This window comes from Acipenser ruthenus, chromosome 46 (genome assembly GCF_902713425.1).
Source record: "Acipenser ruthenus chromosome 46, fAciRut3.2 maternal haplotype, whole genome shotgun sequence".
In the NCBI taxonomy this organism is placed as follows: domain Eukaryota; kingdom Metazoa; phylum Chordata; class Actinopteri; order Acipenseriformes; family Acipenseridae; genus Acipenser; species Acipenser ruthenus.
Window position 1 is genome coordinate 8680584 of NC_081234.1, and position 26845 is coordinate 8707428.

A 26845-nucleotide genomic window follows, 5' to 3' on the forward strand; every position below is an offset into this window, starting at 1 on the left:
GTGTATGCCTCTGGTGGCCTGCTCTGTCAACGCAGATCCCTGGAAGGTGTTTATAATCTCGACGGTGGGATCTTTGCAAACCCTGTGCATCCAGCTCTGCCAGAGAGACATGCAGGTGCCTGGACTGTCCACAAGATGGCACCATTGCTCCACTCCCTCCAGCCACGCACAGAATCTGTTCCCTTGCTGGCAGTGTGGCGACCTCACTTCAGAACAGTGGCGCTCCAGCCATTCCAAGCCAAGACTTTGTTACAAGCAGCCCCTGAGTGACCTAATTGAGCACCAGGGTGCGCGGCTCAATTGCATACTGAAGGGTCCCGGTCTGGATTGAAGGGGAGACACAGGTGAGGAACTCTGCAGTCATTGGCCAAGCGCTCGTTCTGCATTACGTCATTTGATTTCTCAGTAACGGGATCTGGAGCCCAGCTGCAGAGTTTTACAATAACACGCACACACGTTCACTCCAAGAGGGGAGACCCGCTCTCCCACCCTTCTTTCTAGTCCCTCATGCACGCAGATTCAATTACAGGTTTTGGAAAACAAATCGGCGGCTTTTTAAACTGCTGCGTTCCCCAGTGAATTTGCATTCTAGTTCCAAGCAGTTATTTTTTTTGCAGATTGTGCAAACGCTGCCCTTGCCTCAGTGTGTGTGTTCAGTTCTGAACACGTGGGTATCCTGCAGTGAATCGCTAATTCAGGGGGGGGGGTAGACAATTTTGGCTGCCGGTGTCCATTCCATTGCAAAACTTTGTTCCAACCCTGTCTGCAATAATAATGAGCCCTCAGCTGCTGTGGACAGAATGCAAAATGCAGTGTCTTCAGTAATTTACGTTTAAATTGACGTTTTTTTGGGGGGGGAAAGAGTTTTCGGGATACAGCGGTAGGTGGAGCAGGAAAGAAAGAGTGAATGAAAGAAAGAAAAGGTTTTTTTAATTACAATTTGAATTCGAAAGGAGGTGAGGAGAGGGGAAGTGAGAGACAGAATGATTAATGATGTAATCTAATTCTTACTGGCAAAGTCTGCAAAATAAAGCTGCTCCCAACACCCTCTGCTGGACATTTTTGGAACTGCAAGCCAACATGCTGTCCTCAAGTCTCCTGACTCGGCGAGTGAACACTGAAGGTAAGAGCTACTTATTTGACTTTTTTATTGCTTTTCAAGTCTTTTAAAGGTCTGGAAAATATAACAACGCTTAAATGATTTGCTAAAAAAAATCAGACAAACGTGCATTTCACAGAAGCCCTGTCTCCATTTCTTAAATGATGTGATCCTGCGTGTGATGCCCATCTCTGATCTCTAGGGGGCACAGAGTCCTCGAATAACGCTCCGGCACTATTATACAGGCGTGCTGTTTGAGAAATGCGCTTTAATGGGCACACAGGACTAGTTGTTTGTTTATTTCTAAGCCCTTATCCAGTTGTTACAAAGTATCACAATCCAAAAATATCGCATCACAGATAAGAGCAGTTATAAAACACAATACAATCAGTAGTAAGCGCAATTCAAATGAGAGAAACTAAAAATACAGTAAATAATCGCGTTTTGAGAGCAATTACAACCAAGAGCAGTTAAACTTAAATATTTGCTTATAAGAGTACATTCCATTAGGAGCAAGTAGTAAGTACAATAAATGAACAAGAACGATTTCAAATAATAAAAAAAACGTGAATACGGTTTCCTTTAAGAGCAAAATCAAGTACAAGATACAGCAAGTGTAATTCTGATTGAGAGCAGGAGGAGAATACAGCAAAGTGTGGAGCAGTTCAGTGCAGGTACAAGATGATGCAGGTACTGGTACAGCTGGGTGCCATACAGTCCAGTATAGTCGAGGTTTACAAAAACAGCTGAAAATGCGTTTGACAATAAATGCTAAATGAAGCTGATACTTTCAAAAAGGCCGTCTTAACTAAAACCAGAAAGCACCTTTAAATATCCACCCTGATAAAAACTCCAGGCGTGTGTGTGTCACAGTGTGTGTGTGTCTGTGTGTGTCTGTGTCACTGTGTGTGTGTGTCTGTGTGTGTCTGTATCACTGTGTGTGTGTGTCTGTGTCACAGTGTGTGTGTGTCTGTGTCTGTGTCACTGTGTGTGTGTGTGTCTGTATCACTGTGTGTGTGTCTGTTGCACTGTGTGTCTGTGTCACTGTGTGTGTCTGTCTGTGTGTCTAGGGTCTGTGTCACTGTGTGTGTGTGCCTGTGTCTGTGTCACTGTGTATGTGTGTGTGTCTGTGTCACAGTGTGTGTGTGTGTGTATGTGTCACTGTGTGTGTGTCTGTGTCACAGTGTGTGTGTGTGTGTGTCTAGGCTCTGCTACGTGCTCAGGCCTGAACCCTGTGCTCGAGATGTCAGTGCAGACAGCAGTGAAGGTGCAGTGAAGTGGTTGTGATGGCAGGCAGGCAGGTGAATGGTTCTGGGATGTGAAGTGGTTGTCATGGCTGGCAGGCTGGCAGGTGACAGATTCCCCCCCGATCCTATCTCCGCTCCGCAGCGAGGAGACGTGCTGGTTTGGGAGTTCTGGATCAGGGTGTTGATTAGAGCTTTCATCACAGATCCCCTGCATCAGTATCAAAACCTTCCATGCAGGTGAGCATGCTGACTTACCAAAGACAAGCAGACGCTGCCGCAGGGAGAGCTGATCAATGCAAAAAAAAAAAAAAAAAATCATATTTGTTTAAGCAGGGCTGGCCAAAGCTGGCCCTTCCACTCCTGGTCTTTGTTCCAACCCGGTATATAAATTGTTTAATTGAACCAAATTAAACCTCCATCCTGACACTGAAGTAGTTCATCATATCACCTGTTAAACCTGGAGTGGACTGACCCTCCAGGACCGGGATTGATTGGATACCCCCGCTTATAAAGAGTTGCTTTTCTCTTACATTTGTAACATTGTTTTTATCATTGTTCTCTAAATCTGTCTCTACCTGGTTTTGAGCTGATTTGAGCTGCTTTGAGCTTCTCTGAGCTTGCCTGGAGAATTCTAAGTGCCAGGACAGAACAGCCTCCCTCTTTCCATTCAATTCATGTCAGCCCTGCCTACTGTGTGTCTGTATTAGTGGGGGGCTTGTCCTGCGTCTGTGCGTGAGAAGGTCTCTCACGTGAGAGAGGGGGCCCCCCAGCTCTCCTGAGCTCTTATCAGCCCTCTCTGCTTCCCCAATCAGCTCTAATCAGAGAGAGGCTCCTGGGAGGAGGGGGAGCAGGAAGAGGGGAGAGAGTAAACTTCCTGGAAACCCAAAGAACTCCCAGCCGCTGTTAACTCAGCCGCTAGGAGGAGATCCGTGCCATCGTGTGGCTGTGAAGAAACCCTAGCATAATCACGAACAGCATCCCCAGCCATCGCAGCTGGGTCTGGAGTTCAACCCAGTAAACCTAAAATAAAACTAGGAGGTTGATTTGGCTGGATAAACTGCAGCTGGAATTTTTTTAGAGCATTTTACAGCACAGGTGTGGAATCCAGCTGGATCGCATCAGCACCCTCTTCTGGGATTACCTGGGATGCAATCCAGGGGCGATTCCCAGGGATCTACTGTAGAGAATGATTTTTAATTGAAACTTTAATCAGGAATTTCCAAGCACCTTGCGTTGTTTATGAAGCTTATCTTTCTCCCAGGTAGTGTACCACTGGCTGTGTGGCGGCAGGTCGTTCCCCTGTTCAAGCAGAGCGAGGCTGGGCCAATCGGGTTAAAGAACCAGACAATGGAGTTGACCCACAGCACAGGAAATGATACCAAGGAGGAAGCAGCTGTTTAAATGCCAAATCTGCACAGCCCTAAAATTAATAGTTTAAAAAATGATCTTAAATCCTCCACACCAGGGATGGCAATAAGACTCCCGTTGCATAGCAGCTTCACCCATTCCAGGTTTTAATATGAGCTTGATTAGCCCCAGTGTATAGGTAACACAGGTGTGTCTTGTTAGACTCATAGTAAAGCCAGGAATGGATCAAACTGCTGTGCAATGGGAGTCTTATTTCCATCCCTGCTCACAGTGATAAGGGAATTATATTGTTGCTAATGGCAATAGGAGAAAAAAAATCAATTAAAACACAATGTTCCTTTTCACTCAATTGAGATTCTACTAGCAGTGCAAAATATGATGCATAATTGCCCAAACTGTCCAATTCACGGTCCTTAAAAGGTTTCTAAAAACTTTATCAAGGTGACAAAAAAAAGAAAAATCCAATTCTTCTGCTAATGGTCTTAGAATCGATACAAAAATAGACCGGTTTTGCTGCAAAACATAATTATATATATATATATATTTTTTTTTTGCAAGTGTTCATTTAAAGGAGAGTGTATGCTAACCCACGTTCTCATCTCCATACAAGTGAAGCAGTATTTCCTGGAACTTCGTGATTCGTCTATAGATAGCGCTCCACACTGACTGACAATCTGTGTGCATTAATCAATCAAATTACTGCCAATTCCTGTGATATTAATGTAATGAGTAGTGACGTCCAAATAATCACTGATGGCTCCTTCATTGCTGAAATTGATGCATGATGTTGCAGGGTTTAAGATATCACATTTTTTTAAATTATTTTTTAATGCACTATGCTAGTACCGGAAAATAAAATTAAAATTGTTACTGACTTTGCCACTCAAAATGAACCGATTGCTTGCAGTCATCTAGTGGATGATCTGATCATCATCCGATCATTCGGATGTGTTCTGGGAAGGAGGGGCTTGAGTTTTTTACACGCTGTTTTATGGTGCTCCATCACCCTGATGAAGGCTTTGCAACTGAAACGCTGGTTTCTTTCTCAATGCATTTGAAAAACGTTCAGGAGTATGTTTGAGTGTGCAGCTTCCCCTTTTCTTTGCACCATTAAGGTAAAGCACGTGCTGGCAGTGTAGAGTTGGTGACCTGGGCGGAATTAGAATTAAGATTGTTTGCTGAAATTCCAATTCCAATGCAATTTTGTTCAATTATAATTAGTTACAGTTATGCTGCAATAATTACAATTATACAAGAATAATGATCGAATGGTAGAGCGCTCTCTCTCTCTTTTTCTCTCTCACTCTTTTTCTCTCTCTCTCTCGCTCTCTCTCTCGCTCTCTCGTTTCACAGGACTGGCACGCCAGGCTGGCTCTTCTTAAGAGATCAAAACAAGACATTCATCTAAACACACTCTTGAAATCTTGGTATTTATGATGTCTGTTTACTCTGGGAAATGATTACAAATTCCTGTACCCGAACCATCTTTTCAGTAAACAGGAAGCCTTTATCTCGTGCAAACAAATTGTTGATTGCAGTGAAAAAGATGAGCCGTTGGTTCCCTGCCGTTACCCTGCTCAAATACTTTTATTTTTTAGTGAGTCTGTTGTCTTTCATAAGAACATCAATACTCATCTGTTTCCTAGTAACTGATTCATCTCAGACTGGGTGGCTTTTAAAAAAAATGATTGTTGCTAACAAAACAATTCAAATAACTCCCTTAAAACATGATGGCTAAATAAATCCCTGTTTGCAAGCCGATAGCGTTGCACTTTCTTTGTCATTTGGTAAAACTGATGCACTATTTTTAGTAATAAACACCATTGACATAACAGCAGGAAAAAATAAAATTCTGATTCAGTTACTTGGCAGCTGCACCCAGCCAGCCACAATGTCTCCCAACCGGGTGCCAGAATGTGGTAGTTACTGAGGTAGCCAATAGATGCTTCACCTCATTTACAAAGCTGGAATATGAGGTCCTGTTTCATCCTGCCTGGCTTTGCTGGCGCAGTTTGTTTGCACAGTAATATTGCAGTTAACCAGGCTCTTCTCGTTGGCCGTGCTTTACCCTGCTGTGGGTTCACCATGCTGCTCTGAGCTTTGCCATTCTTCTGAGATTCCTTTTACAATGCTTTGCAAGGCTCATGCTATGTTTCAGCAGAGTAAACTTTTCAAGAGTGTTGCCGTGTTCCGTACAGTGCAGACCTGAGGTGGATTACAATTGTAATTGTGCAATTCACAATGAATTGCAGTGAGTGGACAGTTACTGTATTTCAATAGCGCCGTAGCAGTAACTTGACAAAGTGTTGTATTTTTAGATTGCATGCTGCTCTTTGGTAAATCAAATACTTCAATTACCGTTCTTATGGTGCTCTCTCTCTCTCTTTCTTTTTCTTTCTTTCTCTCTTCCCCTCTTTCTCTCTCGCTATTTCCCCCTCTCTATTTCCCTCTCTCTCTATTCCCCCTCTCTCTTCCCCCTCTCCCTATTTCCCCCTCTCTCTATTTCCCATCTCTCTCTCTCTATTCCCCCTCTCTCTATTTTCCCCTCTACCTATTCCCCTTCTCTCTCTCTATTCCCCCTCTCTCTCTATTCCCCCTCTCTCTCTATTCCCCCTCTATTCTCCCCCTCTCTTTCTCTCTCTCTATTTCCACCCTCTATCTCTCTCTCTCTCTCTCTCTCTCTCTATTCCCCCCTCTCTCTATTTTCCCCCTCTCTCTCTCTCTCTCTCTCTATTTCCACCCTCTCTCTCTGCCTCCCCCTCCCTCTCTCTCTCTCTCTCTCTCTCTCTCTCTCTCTCTCTCTCTTGCAGAGCTGTGAGAGGAAGGTGTTTTGAAGCTTCCCTGCCTCTGGTCACTTTGCCTAACTGCAGCCAACGTCTCAGCCCTTCATCTTTCACAACCATTAAAAAATCAAGCGCTTTGAAAAAACTTGGCTTAGCAATAATAACAATCCAATGAGGGAGATTGGGGGCAGATCAGGCACACGAATTCATCAGGACTAAATGAAAGCAGCTGCTTAAAAAAATAAATAAATAAAAAATCAACAATATGTTTATTGGCGCCATTAGTGGCAAGAAAGGATTACTTGGGTGAATTATTGCCTTATTTACAGATGTCGAGTTGATCGGCTCCTTAGAGGAATCATTAAGCAGGACTGCCCCGTACTGTACAACAAAGAGTCCGTTCTCAATTCTGCTGCGCTGTCATTACTCGTACAACTTAATATGATAATGAACAATAATGTATTCCACTCTCAGCTCTGCAGCGCTGTCATTACCAGCACCTTAATAATAATGAGCACTAGTCTACACACTCCACTCTCAGCTCTCCAGCGCTGTCATTACCAGCACCTTAATAATAACGAGCACTAGTCTAAACACACCACTCTCAGCTCTGCAGCGCTGTCATTACCAGCACCTTAATAATAATGCGCACTAGTCTAAACACTCCACTCTCAGCTCTGCAGCGCTGTCATTACCAGCACCTTAATAATAATGAGCACTAGTCTACACACTCCACTCTCAGCTCTCCAGCACCTTAATAATAATGATCGCTAGTCTGAACATTAAATTCAAGCTCTGAGTTGAATGCATACTTTAGTTTGGAAAATGCTAACAGTGGAAATTGCCCTTCACCAACTACTGCAAAACAAGTTATTCTGAGTCAGTAAAATAACCCAACAGTTATGCAATTCTTCCGTGTGATGAAGCTGATTAAAATAACCCCTTCTATCCAGGGAGTACCACCCAGATTTCCATGAATCCCAAAACCAAGCCGGAATGTGGCCTTGGCTCAGCGGAGCAGGAATAGCAGCTGGCTGGAATACCGGTATTCCCAAAAGGAGCAGGGGTGCGGGGTTTGTAAGCAGGCGTAGAATGAGTCAAGGCGGATATCACCTTGATTAAGATAACCAGTTAATCAGCTAGATTCTCAGAATTTGTCAAGACAAGTTTCTCAAGCTGTAGCTAAAAAAATGCATGTATTATATTGGGTAACGGGAGGAGGAATGTGTTATGCACACCGTTTACAGCATGTTGCATTTTTGTTTTGTTTTATAAATTAAGACATTTTTCAAAATGTAATCGAATTCACGATTTCTAAGACATGGTCTTTCTTAGAGTGGCCTGTCACAAGCCAGATCTCATGAAGAACATCCCGTTTCTGTAACGGGCAGGGTCAGTGGGGTCACAGATATTATTATTTTTTTATTTATTTCGCAGACGCCTTTATCCAAGGCGACTTACAGAGACTGGGGTGTGTGAACTATGCATCAGCTGCAGAGTCACTTACAGTTACGTCTCACCCGAAAGACAGAGCACAAGGAGGTGAAGTGACTTGCTCAGGGTCACACAATGAGTCAGTGGCTAAGGTGGGATTTGAACCGGGGACCTCCTGCTTACAAGCCCTTTTCTTTAACCACTGGACTACACAGCCTCCCAACTTTACAGGGCTTTGTAAGCACAAAACTCCAAAGCTGTGTCTATTACCGTATCTCCACTGAATCCCTGGATAATACCACCACCGTGCACAGATATACAACACGGTATCATGCTATTTTAATCTGAACTTGGCTTAGATCTTGTAGCCTCAAACAATCCCTGTGTTTAACCCCCAGACAGGCTCTTCGAGCTGGGCTGCTTAGTGAACCCCAAACACTCTCCAGGTAACTGGGCTAACGCAGCATGGTGATGTGACCTGTCTTCAGCTGTCTACGTGGGGAGAGACAGGCAGCTAGCGATGCGTTCTCCAAATACACTACGAGTGGAGCGAGGAGAGTGACAGGAGGCGGGGAGCGGCGACGAACACAACAAAGCATGTTGAGAAGCAACTGTCCGGCAGACATCCATCAACGACCCAGTCCCAAGAGACACGAATGTGACATGCATTGAATTAGCTGGCTCGCTGATCACCAGTACAGCACTGAGTTCTCTATACAAGACTGTATTGAATTTGCTGGCTCTCAGATCCCCAGTACAGCAATGAGTTCTCTATACAAGACTGTATTGAATTAGCTGGCTCTCAGATCCCCAGTACAGCAATGAGTTCTCTATACTAGACTGTATTGAATTAGCTGGCTCTCAGATCCACAGTTCTCTATACTAGACTATATAAAGGTCTGGCTCAGGTTCCAGTGGGTAGAGCAGGTCAGGGGGATGTTACTGAGAGGGATTTGAGCCCACTCATACCTCATTTATCCATTCCCAGACTGACAGCGGGCTCAGAGCTTCAGGATTGATGAATGAAATGTTAATTTCAAATTGTTTTTCTTCACAAACAGATTGAGCAGCAGAGGGTGATTAATAAAGCCTTGGCACTCAATAAAAACACTCCTAATTGCTTCCATGTGCTTGTGTTTGGAGAACGCTGTTGTCTTAGGAAACACCAATGTGTGCACACACACACGCGCGCGCGCACACACACACAGAGAAATTGTTTTCTATAATGATATAATCATTAAGAGTGAAACATTGGTCTGTGCAATTGAAAGGGGCAACATTTTAAGTTTTCTAGGTCCAACAGCACAAATGGAAAGTCCCCAGTACTGAGTTCTGTATACTAGACTGTATTGAATTAGCTGGCTCTCAGATACCCAGCACAGCACTGAGTTCTCTACACTAGACTGTATTGAATTAGCTGGCGCTCAGATCCCCAGTACAGCACTGAGTTCTCTATACTAGACTGTACTGAATTAGCTGGCTCTCAGATCCCCAATACAGCACTGAGTTCTCTATACTAGACTGTATTGAATTAGCTGGCTCTCAGATCCCCAGCGCAGCACTGAGTTCTCTATACTAGACTGTATTGAATTAGCTGGCTTTCAGATCCCCAGTACAGCACTGAGTTCTCTATACTAGACTGTATTGAATTAGCTGGCTCTCAGATCCCCAGCGCAGCACTGAGTTCTCTATACTAGACTGTATTGAATTAGCTGGCTCTCAGATCCCCAGTACAGCACTGAGTTCTCTACACTAGACTGTATTGAATTAGCTGGCTCTCAGATCCCCAGTACAGCACTGAGTTCTCTATACTAGACTGTATTGAATTAGCTGGCTCTCAGATCTCCAGCACAGCACTGAGTTCCCTATACTAGACTGTATTGAATGTTGGGTAAATCTGTTTTTCAGTGCAGATTGCAGATTGCAGTGTAGTCATCCCTGTTTTCAATGCCGCGGTGTTCACCTGGGTCAAAGGCTTTGTCAGATGGAACAGGTGTTTTTCTCCTCTCTGTTCTTGTCAGGACAGCGCATCAATCGACGGCCTCCCTGCGGAGCGGAGTGATGACTGCAGGAGGCCCTGTCTGCCACGTAGACGCACTCGACACTGACAGGCTGTCAGGCTCTGGTGAGCTCACCCAGGCCTCCCGCTCGCTCCATTCCAAGGCTCCAATCAGCGCCCCTCTCGCCACAGCCAACAACACAGCTCCAGAAACCTGACAGTCTTGTGCACTTCCATTCACTGTATACTGCAGGTCTCAAATGTGCAGTTTTGAAAGAAACACGTGTTGTATTCCCATGCCTTAGTCCATACCAAACTATCCATAGGAATATTGGGAAAGTGTATTGGGGATCTGAGAGGCAGCTATTTCAATACAGTCTAGTATAGAGAACTCAGTGCTGTACTGGGGATCTGAGCGCCAGCTAATTCAGTACAGTCTAGTATAGAGAACTCAGTGCTGTACTGGAGATCTGAGAGCCAGCTAATTCAATACAGTCTAGTATAGAGAACTCAGTGCTGTACTGGGGATCTGAGAGCCAGCTAATTCAATACAGTCTAGTGTAGAGAACTCAGTGCTGTACTGGGGATCTGAGAGCCAGCTAATTCTGTACAGTCTAGTATAGAGAACTCACTGCTGTACTGGGGATCTGAGAGCCAGCTAATTCTGTACAGTCTAGTATAGAGAACTCAGTGCTGTACTCGGGATCTGAGAGCCAGCTAATTCAATACAGTCTAGTATAGAGAACTCAGTACTGGGGATCTGAGAGCCAGCTAATTCAATACAGTCTAGTATAGAGAACTCAGTGCTGTACTCGGGATCTGAGAGCCAGCTAATTCAATACAGTCTAGTGTAGAGAACTCAGTGCTGTACTGGGGATCTGAGAGCCAGCTAATTCTGTACAGTCTAGTATAGAGAACTCAGTGCTGTGCTGGGGATCTGTGAGCCAGCTAATTCAATACAGTATAGTATAGAGAACTCAGTGCTGGGGATCTGAGAGCCAGCTAATTCAATACAGTCTAGTATAGAGAATTTAGTGCTGTGCTGGGGATCTGTGAGCCAGCTAATTCAATACAGTATAGTATAGAGAACTCAGTGCTGTACTGGGGATCTGTGAGCCAGCTAATTCAATACAGTCTAGTATAGAGAACTCAGTGCTGGGGATCTGAGAGCCAGCTAATTCAATACAGTCTAGTGTAGAGAACTCAGTGCTGTACTGGGGATCTGTGAGCCAGCTAATTCTGTACAGTCTAGTATAGAGAACTCAGTGCTGTACTGGGGATCTGAGAGCCAGCTAATTCAATACAGTCTAGTGTAGAGAACTCTGTGCTGTACTGGGGATCTGAGAGCCAGCTAATTCAATACAGTCTAGTGTAGAGAACACAGTGCTGTACTGGGGATCTGTGAGCCAGCTAATTCTGTACAGTCTAGTATAGAGAACTCAGTGCTGTACTGGGGATCTGAGAGCCAGCTAATTCTGTACAGTAATAGCATAGACTGAAATGGCCAATTTCTCTCTGACTGCACATTTAAACGAATTAGCCATGAACAGCATTCCGATAACTTCAGAATGAAAGGACAGAGCATTTTTGAGATTCCACGAATAGCCGACTTCCATTATCCAGCCCGGTACAGAACGTCCTAATTGCTCCCAAAATTACACCAATTAACCACAGAGATCCGAGCTCCCTTCATTCCCAGATAAACTACTCGGATACCATTTAAAAATATACAGCAATCTGGATCTCCCGGTGATAGGCCGAGTTTCCTGTTTTTCCTGGAGTTTTCTTTCTGTTTAACCTATCTGTGACCATCCCAGAATTACCCTTACTATAATGCTACTGTTCCAGGTGTGTCTCCAGCTGTGGTCTAACCCAGGGGCGCGGGCTGATCCAACAAACCCCTTAGTCTTAGTCATATTAAGACTGCGAAAGGGAAGAGATTCTCCAGCACTGAGACAGTTCCTGAACAGCACAGCACAGCACAGAACACTGGCGATCTACATTGTTCTGTTTACAGTTCCCCAATAGCTTCCCTTTGCCTCAGGAATCACAAGACGTTCCCTGATATTTACAGAGAGATTCCTTGGTGTCTCTCGCAATGGCTGCATTTGAACCCGTAGCCTCGTCTGCAGCGTTGCTGCTTACAAAGACAGGTTCTTACTGTAGCAGCGCCACCTGCTGGGCTTGGATTGCTAAGCAGCAGCAGCAGCAGCAGGATCAGGCCTGATCAGGCCTTTAACGTGGACTGTGATCTGCTCAGATCTTTTGAAGGTAAGCAGAGGTGCTGCTAATCCTAAACCGCTGTAGTTTCCTACAGTAAATAACCAATATGATGGGGTCCTATAGTGATTTTGGTTGGTGCTGTAGTCTTTTTATTTAGATGGGAAGTCTGTGAGCAGAGTGCAGCGGTCGAATGATAACAGGGTCTGTTCTGCGTCCTGCACAGCGGGTTCAATAGTTTGGTAGGATCGCAGGGACGGTGAACAGAATAAGAAACTGCTGAAAAGAGAGAGTATCTGGATTAGGGTCAGTCAGTCATCACTCGGGGGCCGCTGGCTCTGCGTTGGGTTTTTTTGGAGGGATTTTAATGATATCAATATTTAATATAATCAGATGAAGATGAGCCTTCGAACTCCAGAATGCAAGCTGTGTATTCAATTGATCCAAACGGTTCGGGTCGTTTTCTCTGGGAGCTGTGTTCCGAGGCACTGCGACAGGATGGATGGCCGCGAGAAAGAACGTCTAGCTCTGAAAAAAAACATTACAAAATGGAACGAAAAGCCAAACAACTGAAAATATCATTTGAAGATTGTGAAACTTTTAATAAATGTAAAGCAAAGTGAAAAAAACATGTTATTTTAAGAGGGGCGTGCTATAATTATCTGCAAGCTCAAAATGATCCTTTGTTCCGAGGCCTGGAAATTCGGTTTTATTGGAAAATTCTGTGTCAGCCTCAAAAATGACCCAGGGGATGGCACCATGGCGAGCACAAAGCCTGAGAAACTGCTGTAAAAATCACGGGATGACAAGCAGAGAGGCTTCCACCACTCTGGGCTTTAAATAAACCCGACCCAAAAACCCAGGGTTTGATTTGCCTTGTGTGAAAGCATACCTCTGATCCCCTCGGGCCTACCCTCTGGAACTGACAGCCCTGCCCGGTGCTGGCCTCTCATTGGCTGAGGCAGGGTTCCCACAGCCTGCCATTGGCCGGTGCCCTCTCTCAATGGTTGTTTTGTTTTACAATTTGCAATTAACTCTCCGAGTTCACATCCAATAAAAATGCTTGCGATGCTGATAAACGCAGTAATAATAATAAGAGCGATCATGATAATCCCCAGGCCTTGTTTGCTTAAGTTATTATGAAGCAATTGCCGTTGAATAGCCCTACTCACAGTCTCTCCCTTTCTCTCTCTCTGGCACTGTATGTAGCAGTCTGGTCACACAGTTACAGGCCAGTTACATTACGTCATGGCGATTTCCTTTTCTGCTTACGATTCATTAAAGCGAATTGAGCAATCACCCTGTCAGCCTAACTGCCACAGATTGCTGGCTACATTCCCGCAAGGTATATTCTATGGAGTTACAAAAAGTGGCACAAAGGCAGTTACAATGGGATGAGGCTGCCATTGGTAGAATGGAACCACAGTGTGCTAACTGTGCCCTTCCCAAATAATCTTCAATGTCCATGCAGACAGACGGACAGTGGCAATGGCAAAGCGTCGGGTCTGTATTGTCTAAGGGTCAGTCGTAGCAGAAAGGCAGTTACAATGGGATGAGGCTGCCGCTGGTAGAATGATACAACAGTACGTTACTCTATCTTCTCAAATGATTCTCAGTGGCAACGCAGATAGACAGACAGTGGCAATGGCAGTGCAGTGGTTCTGTATTATATTGAAGGGTAATAGCAGCACAAAGGAAGCTACTGGACATTGGGATGGCAGTATGCTGCTCCAATAGGTTACCTATACCCTTATTCTCAGTGGCACTACAATGGCGATGCAGTGGTTCTGTATTATAAACAAGAGGCAATGGTAGCACAAAGGCCGATGCTATAAGGTGAGGCTTCCATAGGTAGACTGATGCAACAGTATGCCAGCTAGCCCCTTTCCAAATGCTCTTCAATGGCAATGCAGACTGACAGACAGTGGCACTACAATGACAAAGCAACAGTTGTGTATTGCATTAAGGGGCAATGGGAGTGCACAGGGGCGGCTACAATGGGATGAGGCACCAAGCTATTGTAGACCTTGTGGAACTCTTCAGACTTCAATATGCTCAAGCTGTTTTGATAATTCCTTGGGACACTTTAGCCTCTCCAGTGTATTGGGAAATGCTCCCTACTAAATAGTCCAAAGTCCAAAGCTCTGCGGTGCATGCTGATCCCGCACCAACGCTTTATTTATTCTGATTCAATATTCTTTCATGGTTGCCAAGGATATTAAACCCAGCTGGGGTCCAGTCATCTGCGTCGATGCCATCTGTGCACATCAGAGGACTTGCAGCTGTGGCAACTAGGTTTGTGATCTCCAAAGCTAAGTAGCGTTGGGGCTTGCTTAGTGCTGTGATGGAGGAGCCAAAAAGATCATGCTAGGATCACGCAAGACCATGAAATGCAATTTAAATATATATTTTTTAATTTAGCCTGCCCAGTTATTTTACCCCCGATTTTCTCCCCAGTGTAGAATGTACAATCATTTTTTCATGCATGCCTTGCACCAGCTTGCAGAATTCTTGCAGTCATTTTTCTGCTAAGTTCAAATCCTGCAAATTCCCTGTGTCACCTGTGCACCCCCTGCATCATCCAAGTCTAGTCCTTTTAATACAAGACATGCATCTTTTCCTTGGCCTTGTATTATCCATTGCTTTAAACTTTAAGTTTTAAGCATTTACGGTCTTGCATGTCCTGCTAGACCCTGGCATGATCTTTGCGTTTTTTACTGGAATGAGGATGGAAATTCAGGCTGTGCAGAAACCAGTTGCAGATAGACTATCCAGCTATAAAGTTAGCTACTGTGTCAGGTCCATTGTGCTGTTCGGAAATTAAACAGTACAATGGAGGTTAGACTTTCAGTGAAGTGTCTCTAATTGCTGTGCATTTACATAGTAGTTACTTAGTAAACACATGTGTACTTACACATAATTGCAATGTTATTATTATTTATTTCATATTAGAAGCCCTTATCCAGGACGACGTACAATTGTCACATTATTTTTACATACAATTACATTATTTTTTACACATTATTTTTACATACAATTCCCCATTTATACAGTTTTTTTTTTTTTACTGGAGCAATCTAGGTAAAGTACCTTGCTCAAGGGTACAGCAGCAGTGTCCCCAACCTGGGATTGAACCCACGACCCTCCGGTCAAGAGTCCAGAGCCCCTAACCACTACTCCACACTGCTGCCCAATTATTATCCATTATTATGCATAGTTACAATGTGCTTAAGGCAAGGGAAAGCCCTGGCCAGTGAGCATTGCTGTCAAGAGACGGAAATAAGATGAGGTTTTTAGATAACGGTGGAATACGGGCAGAGATCCTGGCAATTTTGGAAGACGATTTTTAAAAGACAACAAACCTCGCCAGTGAACTTGAACGCACTGAAGCGAGACTCTAGAAAAACAAGCAAGATACTAAACTATAAAAAACCAGCAACAGAAACGCCACAGCGATGCCAAGAATACGGCAGTCAACGTTCATCTTTGTAATTGGGTGATTGTAGTCATTTTGGCTGTGTTGTAAAATGCTAGAATGGCAGGCATTGTTCAGCTGAAAACATTGCAGTAGAAAGGTGTGCTAATTTTTGTGCCTCTTATTAACATCAGCCACTGACCTCCCTTTAAGTGCGTGCTAACCAAAGCTTATTAACATCAATTTTCTAACCTCTTAGCATAATTACTACACTACATTATCACTGTGCCCCTTTTATCTTGTGCTGGAAAACATTTTTTTGTTCTTTTAAGGGATCTTTCAAACTACTATAATTATTATTTTATTATTATTTCTTTCTTAGCAGACGCCCTTATCCAGGGCGACTTACAATTGTTACAAGATATCACATTATTTTTACATACAATTATACAGTTGGGTTTTTACTGGAGCAATCTAGGTAAAGTACTTTGCTCAAGGGTACAGCAGCAGTATCCCCCACCTGGGATTGAACCCACGACCCACGACCCTCCGGTCAAGAGTCCAGAGCCCACTACTCCACACTGCAAGGCTTTAATAATATTTCCATGCCTGAGCATTTCACTGGAACCCTAGGACACCGTGCTGTGTCGGAAGGTGGCACCCTATTTCCTGTAACACAGGAAGGAAGTGGTTGAGAATGGGGAAACCAAGTACTTCCCTCTGACTTATAGTGTGGTGGCAGGATCCAGGTATAACGAGAAAGCTGTGGCTGTCTTGTGAGGGTGTGTGTTGTGTTTGCGAGTGTGTATTTGTGCGTTGGCGTGCAGCTGTGCTCATGCTGTAGCCTGACAGGAGCCTGGCTCGGTTGTCATTTTTGCAAAACACTCCGCAGGGAGCTATCCGATTGGCTCAGCTCCAGGAGTGATGTCACTCAGAGGGCCCATACCGGACAGCATGGACCACGGCCTGCTCTCTGCTTTCTGTGGAGAGAATGGAAGGGGGAGAAGATAGAGGAGAGGAGGGAAGAGTGAGGGTTGAGGGGGGAGAGTTGGGAGAAGGCAAACTCGATTTTTAGAGGGGAAGGGAAGGGGGGAGAGGGAAGAGGGAAGGTTGCCATAGTTCCACATTTAATGATGTTTACATTAAACATGCGACCCCATACATTTCAGATGGCCTTACAAGATTAGTGTTAATAAGATTCTAAGCAGTGCCAGGGCTTCATACTGCCAGCATAGTCCACAGTCTGAGACACGCAGGACGTGTGTTCCTATGGAGCAGAACTCCCAGGAAATTATTAAGTCCGCAGATAAATTATAATCAGTGACATTCGAGCAGCAAACATTAGCATGATAGAATTTGTACCGATTTAGCAGGGAAAGAGTTGAGGAGTGGATAGAAGACCTAATTAATATTATATTACCAGCAAAAATTAGATTCTGTAATATTACATTATATTATATCAGAGACCATGCAGGAGTCTGGGAGTGAGGGCGGAGGAGTAGACTATCATACAGCATTATTTTATATTACTGGATGGTATTATATCACAGACAATGTTTTAACATGCATCTATATACACACACCTCTCTCTCGCTCTGTAGATAGAGAGAGATCGATAGATACGGGTGTGTGTGTGTGTATATATATTTAAGCTGCGGTATGTTGTCATGCTTTTGTTTTGACTTATCAACAGGTCTACAGGGAGTTTCAGCTGATAGTATCTTAAGCAGTTGGCGCTTCTCTCTTTTGATTGCTGAATTCTCCTGATGCTGTGCTTTTTAGTAGTAGACCCAGTGTTCACTCTTGGTAGCTCTAATAACCATGCACTCGTTCCCTTGAGGCTGTATAATACAGCTCTCCCTCATTATCAAGCAGCCCTTCATTCCTGCAGAACCAATTATAAGGCTGTAAGGTTGTGGCCTCCGTTAGCCCCACTATGCCACTCCACTAGCTCTTGTATTCCCATTATAAAGTGAAATAGCACATTCTGTTACCTGTGGCCCCCTATTACAGTGTTATATAGAGGGGCACTGTAGCTGTTTATTAACCCAGCTGCTTTTGCCATTATCTACAGAATTCGCAATAGCACCATGGTGTACAAATATACCTGAACAGACAAACCATGCTAGTGTTACCATGTGGTCTGGTGAAGGCTTAGCAGTGTTGGCTGTTCTCTCTCTCTCTCTGTCCCTCTCTCTCTCTCTCGCTCTCTCTCTCTCTCTCTCCCTGTCCCTCTCTCTCTCCCTCTCTCTCTCCCTCCCTCTCTCTGTCCCTGTCCCTCTCTCTCTCTCTCCCTCCCTCTCTCTCTCCCTCTCTCTTTCTCCCTCTCTCTCTCTCCCTCTCTCTCTCTCTCGCTCTCTCTCTTTCTCTCTCTGGCGTAGTGTTTGTTTATTTGTAGAAGGACAACTCGTTCTTCTTCTTCTTCTTCTTCTTCTTCTTCTTCTGCTTCTGCTGTTCCTTGTTTTATTTTTAAATCGTCTCTCCAAAACATGCCTGAGCGCGCCGCCTGCCCCCATGCACTCCTGACAGAAATGCGAAGCATTTGCCGGCGCGGTGGAAGGAGGCTGCGGAGATGTTATCAAGCCTCTTGTTCTCTCCGAACTTCCTCCACCAACCTCTCGGGCCCCGAAAGAGCCCTTCCTTATCAGCCTGTATCGCCACAGCGGATCTGCACACTCTGAACCCTGGCAGACAAGCTCTGTAGACGCCCCCTGATTGTACAGGTATTACCATATACACTATAATGTACAGAGCACTATAGGCACCATTGTAAGGACATATACATAGCACATACTGAAAACAATGGATTATATAACCTACTTAACTTTTAAATAGACAGCAGATAAGCAGGTGCTTTTTATATAATTCTCTCAAAAGCTTTGAACCACTCCACACTATTATAAGTACTGTACTACTTAGCTTTAATCACTAAAAGCATGGCATGTTTTTTATAAGCAAAGTACCTCCTTAACATATTGAATTGCATACCACTGTGTAATTTTCCATATACTCAACAAAAAAAAATGACAATTTAAAAAAAAAAGTGAAATCTAACATGAAATACTGTACTACTATTATGGCTTCCGGTAGACTTTTGAGATATCATTTTGTAGTTTCTTTGATGTGGGAATGGGGCTTGCTGGTACAGTACATGCATAGACAAGTGCATGCGAGTTATACTCGGTCATGTCTCTGTACCTATTTTTAGGGAGGACGTTGTTTTTTGTGTGTGTGATCAAAGGCGCAGGTCGGAGCAGTAGAATGGAGCCACTCGTTTTTGTTTTTTTTTATCAAATTGCTGCACTAATTGGCCTGGGTCCTGGAGTTGGCTTGATTGTCCTGTGATAGGGAGAGGGTGAGGGAAACCAGAAAGTAAATACGGGCTATAAATGGGCATTCTCGGAGTTTGCAAACAAATGATGAAAGAGGCGCGCAATCAGCCGGTTGGCGGAGCAGACCACCGGCGTGCTCAAGATACAGCACGCTTGCTTCAGGTCCCACGAGCCCCACAGCTACCGTGCTTTTGTTTGCTTTGGAGCAGAGATGACTGCAGTCAAACCTGCTTGTAATAACCGCTCGGGGGACCTACTAAACGGGGTCGTTATAGACTGGTGGTCTTTCAATACTGGTGGTCTTAAGGGTATGACTGGCTGTGCTGTATTGTGAGGTCTTTTAAAAAGGTCTAAATATTTCATGGCGTGGAGGTCCAGTTATATACTGATGGACAATGGTAGCAACAAGGGCAGCTATAGTAAAATCAGGGTGTGTATTAACTAATGATCTTTAACGGCAATGAAGACAGATAGGCATGGTGCCACGATGGCAATGCAACGGTTCTGTACTTAAGAGAAATGGAAGCACAAGGGCGGCTGCAGTGGGACGAGGCTGCCATTGCTAGAACGGTACCACAGTGTGGTAACTTCCCAAATGATCTCCAATGGCAGACAGACAGACACTGGCACTACAATGGCAGTGGTTCTGCACTGTGCAGAATGGGTGAGACTGCCATTGATAGCATGGTACCACTTTCAGTAACTCAGCGGTATGATCACACAATCCACACTGCTGGGGATCCATTGCAGGGCCATGGTGCCCTATCAGTACCAGACAGATTGCATGCTAATGTATTTTATTTATTGATTTATTTATTTAACCAGGAGATTTACCCATTGAGACCAGAGGCCTCAGTTACAGGATGGTTCTTGTAAAAGAAAAGAAAAAAGTACAAACAACAGAATAAAAACATGTGCGGTTCAAACTTAATCAGCAGCAGACGGAGATCAAAGGACAGAATAAATAAGACATGTCTATGTGTGAGTGCGGACTGAAGGAGAAGCATTGGCAGGAGGTTCAAGGCAATTGCCCAACTCAGATCTGCGTCTTGGGAGTTGATATGCAAAAGAGAAATCTCCCGGCCGTGTTCGAACAACCCAATGAACAGTCTTGAGAGCGTAAACGTCAAGCCCTTATCAAACCCAGCTGCTGTGGCTGCTGATGCTGTGCCCATGTTTCTGCAGGGTAATATACTGGGGTTAGAACTGGATCCCAGTAGGACTGTGTACAGGGAATGTTTCCTTGAAGTCTCTGAATCGGGAGAGCTGGCTGTGATCCTCCACTGAGGAGGATCGTGCGTGCTTGATGCCTTTCTTAAATATTTACTTAAGCGATAGAGCTTCCCAAAGCGCTGAGCCGCTGCAGCTAAAACGCCATTAAGAGGAGTAAACAAACACAAGATCACACAATAATCCAGTGCGCTATAGCAGCTGATATACAATGCAAGGTAATGAAATCCCAGGCTGAACAATCACATGGAGATCCCAAACCACAGCTAGCAGGGCCACTAGCAGCCTACAGCTCTCTGTACCCAGTCCCTGTCTTGAAGAAATGGACTCGATTCCAGGAGGTTCAGGTTCAAATCCCGGCTCAGCCATTGACTCACTGGGTGTGACCCTGAGCAAGTCACTTGACCTCCTTGTGCTCCGTCCTTCAGGTCCTCTTGTAAGTGACTCTGCAGCAGCAATTCTTGATGCATGATTCACCCTCCAGTGTCTGTAAATCGCTTTGGATAAAAGCCTCTGCTAAATGACTCGTTAGTAATAATAATAGTGACGTTGCAGGAAAAGCAGGTTTCGGTCAAAGTAAGTGAAAACAAAGTCTGGAAAACAGAAGTGCTTTATTGGCAAAAAATAAAGACCGCTCTGTCCCTCCCAAGACCCCTTGCTTTACACTGGCACTGTGCTGGAGTATATTGATCATACAGACAGGCAGGGCTTTAGGACCCTGGGAGGATATTAAGGTTGTAAGGGAAAGTCTGCCTTCAGGTTGAGTACAGGTGGTAAGTTTGACAGAGCGAATTAGTTCAATAGTTTCACGTCTAGCTCTGCCAATCATCTCTGCCTGTCCTGGCTTTTGTACGCACCGAACACTTAAAAGTATATTATAAGTCATTAAGTCTAAATAAAAAAAACAGATGAAACGTGATATTAACGCACGTAAATTGTTTATATAGAACATGTTGTGGTTGAAATGTTTCAAATGCTTTGTCGTTGACATTCTGAGTGTGAGATATTATTATTATTATTATTATTATTATTATTATTATTATTATTATTATTATTATTATTTATTTATTTCTTAGCAGACACCCTTATCCAGGACGACTTACAGTCGTAAACAAAAATACATTTCAAGAATACACTGTACACTTATGAAAGTATAAGTGTAGCTAATACCTCAGGTAACTATACCCACACAAGCTCTCCCTTGATGTTCCTGTCTCAGAGATTGTGAGCTCCTGATAAAGTCTTGGTATGGTATGAAGGAATGGTGTTGGGAGAGTGATAAGAGAGAGAGAGAGAGAGAGAGAGAGTGGGTGGAGAAGGCACACAAAGGTGAGTCACTCTCCAGCCAATCGGAGAAGAGCGTTGTTGATACCTGCTGGTTTCGTGTGGCTTCTATTAAAAGACAAGGCCCCTCGTTATCAGTCTTCAATCAGCTGATTGATCTGTGAGTAACTACAAAAGATCCTGGAAACTTTCTAAAAACTAATTTAACATGTAGTCGCATACTGTGATCACTGGGTTAGAATGAAATCATTACCGGGAAAAATGGGCAGCAGTGTGGAGTAGTGGTTAGGGCTCTGGACTCTTGACCGGAGGGTCGTGGGTTCAATCCCAGGTGAGGGACACTGCTGCTGTACCCTTGAGCAAGGTACTTTACCTAGATTGCTCCAGTAAAAACCCAACTGTATAAATGGGCAATTGTATGTAAAAATAATCTGATTTCTTGTAACAATTGTAAGTCGCCCTGGATAAGGGTGTCTGCTAAGAAATAAATAACTAAAGAAATTAATTAATAATAAACACTGCATTCTCAGCTCTGCAGTGCTGTCATTACCAGCACCTTAATAATATTGAGCCCTAGTCTAAACACTCCATTCTCAGCGCTGTCAAAACCCTGCACCTTAATAATATTGAGCCCTAGTCTAAACACTCCATTCTCAGCGCTGTCAAAACCCTGCACCTTAATAATATTGAGCCCTAGTCTAAACACTCCATTCTCAGCTCTCCAGCGCTGTCAAAACCCTGCACCTTAATAATATTGAGCCCTAGTCTAAACACTCCATTCTCAGCGCTGTCAAAACCATGCACCTTAATAATATTGAGCCCTAGTCTAAACACTCCATTCTCAGCGCTGTCAAAACCATGCACCTTAATAATATTGAGCCCTAGTCTAAATGAAAACACTGTGTTCTAAAACAGAGCTCCAAAACCTGAAGAGAGTGGAAAGATTGCGTCACAGCATGCTGGATCTGAAGCTCCTGTGCTCAATGGACTCTCTGTTTATGGAAAAACAGGGAGTTTTAGTTGTTGAACTGCATTTGTTGTTGAGATTTTCCGTCAACATATTTATTTCAGGGCTCACGGCGTTCTTTTTTTGGAAGTGACACCCTGAACGGTTGCGATCTCATTGTCAACGACTGAAGAAGCGGCTTTTTCAGGTACAGATAACGTTTCCATATGAAAAGGCTGATTTGTATTCATAAGAACGAAAGCAGGGCGGTTCCTAGCAGCTGAATGATCTCAGAACTTTGTCAAGTTAAAGGACTTGAAGGATCCATGTGTTTCTGCCTCAACAACATGACTAGACAGCCCGTCCCATGCCCTCACCACTCTCTGTGTGAAGAAGTGTGTCCTTGCCTCTGGCCTGTCTACCTCGATTTCCAGCTGTGTTCTCTGGTCCGGGTTTCTGGGCTGCGCTTACAGTATTGGCTCTGGTTAACAATGTCAAGTACTTTTTGAGATTTTAAATACTTCAGTCAATCTCCTTTCCCCTATTTCTTATTTGTTCCAGGCTAAATAAATTTGGTGCAATCGGACTGGAATTAGCAAGGGAAATGCACACTTCAAAACAATCTATCAAACTTTTAAGGTCAGACGTCAACTGGAGAAGCAGTTCGGCGAGTTCTGTGTACTAATAAAGAACGGTTTGTGCTTGTATTTATACATAATTGATGTTTTTTCCTTTTGGACAAAATGCGCTAATGACCATTTGGAGTAAATAGCCATTAGTATTTCTCTACAGCTCTGGCCAAAAGTTTTGCATCACCTAGAATTTTAGGATTGAGACATAATTAAAAAAAAAAAAGATGTTAGATCATGTTAGATTTCAAAAAGTCACATTTTCCTTTTATTCAGTTTTTTGTTAAGAAAACCACAAAGCACTGTGCAATTCAATATGTTAACGTAAAATTATTCAGCAGGTTTCATTTGACTTTATGAAGGTAAATTTGTTCATTCTATAGGGGGATTGCAAAACTTTTAGCCATAGCTGTAGATTTAGCCATAGCTATTAAAAAAAACAAAAAAAACAGTAGCATTTAATTTAGAAATACTAAAAGAAACTTTAACTACAGCAGCAGAAATACTTCTATTGAATTTCTTAAATTTTGATGAAATAGTTTCTTAAGCATTGCTAGATTGACCACTATTGAATGTTTTATAGTTAGAGAGTTATATAAGAAAAAGTAGCCAAGAAAGAGAAAGCAAAGAAAGAAATGGAAATACAAAAGTGGGCAAAAGAAAACGAGATGATCCAAAGTGTTGTGGTGTGCTGATACTCGTGATAACATTATCATTGTCAGTTCACAGCCTCGAGACGGCAGTAGAAATGCCAGCACCTCGGATGGCAGGAAAATTGGCTTCCAAATGGCTTTTAAAACACTCGGCGCGGAAGATAATTGCCATTGATTGGTACTCGATTGTAAAGGTGGGGGAAGGACACATTTTCATGTTTTGATCAAAAACACATTAAAAGTAAAATGTTAAACTGGGTGACTGTCATAAGCCGAGTTGCTCAGGTAAGTTGGGTTAAAATGATTGAGTGATCAAGCATGTGCGGAAATATAACAGAAAGAAGGAGATATGGTAAGGAATTAACCACAGTGATGTTGTAAAGGAGAGTAGTTCGTGGTTGGTTGCACTTGAATGGAATAACAGCTGATGAACTGATTTCTATTTTAATTGATAACATAAATACACTGTAGTCACATAGTATCTGAACCTACTACAGTATAAATACCAGGCATAGAGGCAACACAGACAGAGAAGCTCCCAAAACCTCCAGGATCATCTGTGTATCAGTCTGAGGCTGGCTCTCCAGGGTTCAGGTAACTTGATCAATTCCCTGTCTCTGTTAATGCTAGTGGCACGTATTGTATCTGAACAATAACGTTCAATGTAGAATGTAATGTGGCTGTTTGGAACTGATACATTGTAAACATTGCTAATTTAAAACATGGTCTGGTGTGACTCACAATACCCTGAAGGCTGGAGCTGACAAGTGTGAATATTTATCTTAGTTTCTTATACTTCTTAATGCAGAGCGTGCCAGTGATTGACAGTAAAGACATGACGCAGCCTTTGGAAAATGGTGTGCTTCCTGCTGGCATTCTGGGAGACCTTGTGTGGGTGAATGGAGTGGAGTGAGGACATTCAGTCTTGAACAAAGAAGACTACACGGCGATCTGATTCAAGCATTCAAAATCCTAAAAGATATAGACAATGTCGACCCAGGGGACTTCTTTGACCTGAAAAAAAGAAACAAGGACCAGGGGTCACAAATGGAGATTAGATAAAGGGGCATTCAGAACAGAAAATAGGAGGCACTTTTTTACACAGAGAATTGTGAGAGGGTCTGGAACCAACTCCCCAGTAATGTTGTTGAAGCTGACACCCTGGGATCCTTCAAGAAGCTGCTTGATGAGATTCTGGGATCAATAAGCTACTAACAACCAAACGAGCAAGATGGGCTGAATGGCCTCCTCTCGTTTGTAAACTTTCTTATGTTCTTTTGTTCTTATGTCTTAAAGCACAGTAGATAATTAACGAGGAGAGGGCAGTGCGAGACAGTGCTGTTTTGGTCAGGTCTGGCAGGGATGCAGATCTATTTGGTTTGTTTTAAGCTACAATATCTCCAAGTTTCTTTTCATTACTAAATATTATTCCATTGATTAATGGATGACGTGCTATGGATCATCCCACTCAGTCCCTTTACTTGCTCTGTACATACCCTGGTATCTCCTGAACAGATAACCGTCTGATCTTGAAATGCAGAGGCAGGTGAAACATCCATTTGAAAAACCGCTTTCTGCAGTGGTGACTGACTGTCAATGCCGTACCAGTCTTTGCAATCAAAATTGCAGAAAATTGTGATTACATAGCTCCACGCACATTCATCGCAGGTCTCAAATGTGCGGTTTTGAAAGAAGCACATGTTACAGCACTTACGTATTTTCATTTCAAAACATGATCCCTGGCCTTACACTAGGGTAAAGAAAACTCTCGTTTGGAAGACATGCTTTCAGATAACTTGTACTTCCTGGGTCATTTCACCTGGTGCGTGAAATTGTCCCCACCCCCTGACCGGCTTCTTTCCTGTCGATAGCCAATCAGCCGCTTCCCCAATTGACTGACATGCTTTCAGCCAGTAACATGCTTTATCCCAGGGAGTGTAAACGGAGGACCCGAGAATAAGGCATAGAAACTGAGAGCTTCCTTTAACCTAAAGTAGTACCAGAAATCATATTTTATTCATGTGTGCTGTAATGTGTGTTTCTTTCGAAACTGCACACTTGAGACATATGTAGCTAATGAAAGTGTAAAAATGGCTTAGATTTATGGAATTATTTTGTCAACTACAATTACTTTAAAAGTCCTCAGTCCTGATACGCACACTCAGTTTGGTATGTCTACAAAGTCTGTCTCCTATTCTGTACACATGACTACAATTGCCGTTCACCTAGTTATTACAAAACAGGGGCCCCCTCTGGGCATGCTGGTGCCCTGCCCGTTGCCCCATACAGAGTGACTTTTAGATAGACACTGCTATCAGACGAATACCACTGACAGGCCAATAGACACCAAGGTACTGAGCTCTGTTGACGCACAAGCACACAATTACTGACTCTGTTTCCAGTAAAGAGACACATTTTCAGTAAAGATGATTGAATTAATTGGAAGGTGACACCGAGGTTATCCTGCTGCGTGTGGCTATCTCTCTGTCTGTCTGTCTGACTTGCTCTCCCTCTCTCTCTCTCTCTCTCTCTCTCACCTGGCGCTCGTACAAATGCAACAAGCCCTCAGTTTTTTTCTCTCTTACTGTGATACTCGCTAAAACAGTGAATTAACAGAAAAATCAACCCTGCCTAAGCATGAGAAATAACTTGACCCAGAGCTGAGAGAGTGGGAGGGAAGCAGTGTGGCTCTAGTGGTTAGAGCTGAGGGACTGGGAGGGAGGGAAGCAGTGTGGCTCTAGTGGTTAGAGCTGAGAGACTGGGAGGGAGGGAAGCAGTGTGGCTCTAGTGGTTAGAGCTGAGAGACTGGGAGGGAGGGAAGCAGTGTGGCTCTAGTGGTTAGAGCTGAGAGACTGGGAGGGAGGGAAGCAGTGTGGCTCTAGTGGTTAGAGCCGAGGGACTGGGAGGGGGGAGGGGGGAGGGGGGAGGGGGGGAGGGAGGAAATGTGGCTCTAGTCTAATCTATATATTTTTTTTTAAACACCTTTATTTTTCCCTCCTATTCTCTTTCAAAGCATCTGGTTACGCTTACCCTACAAGAAGTCATTATCTCTCCGGGACCAGGGATCTATAATTGAGATGCTGTGTGAGTGGGGTGCTTCACAAGTTCTCTGACCTCACTGTAAATAGCAAGAGGTCCTCCTGTGATCTCTCACAGAGAGGAGAAACCAGCCTGGCTTCGGACTCTGGCTCCTGTGCAACATCCCA

General features: G+C 43.8%; 1 long non-coding RNA gene across 1 annotated transcript; it reads left to right on the forward strand.

Annotated features, from left to right (window-relative positions):
• Positions 1–433: 433 nt before the first annotated feature.
• LOC131721008 (uncharacterized) lies at positions 434–9053 on the forward strand. The gene is made up of 2 exons (XR_009319810.1): positions 434–1123; positions 8330–9053. It is a non-coding gene; the product is annotated as an uncharacterized LOC131721008 (long non-coding RNA).
• Positions 9054–26845: the final 17792 nt, after the last annotated feature.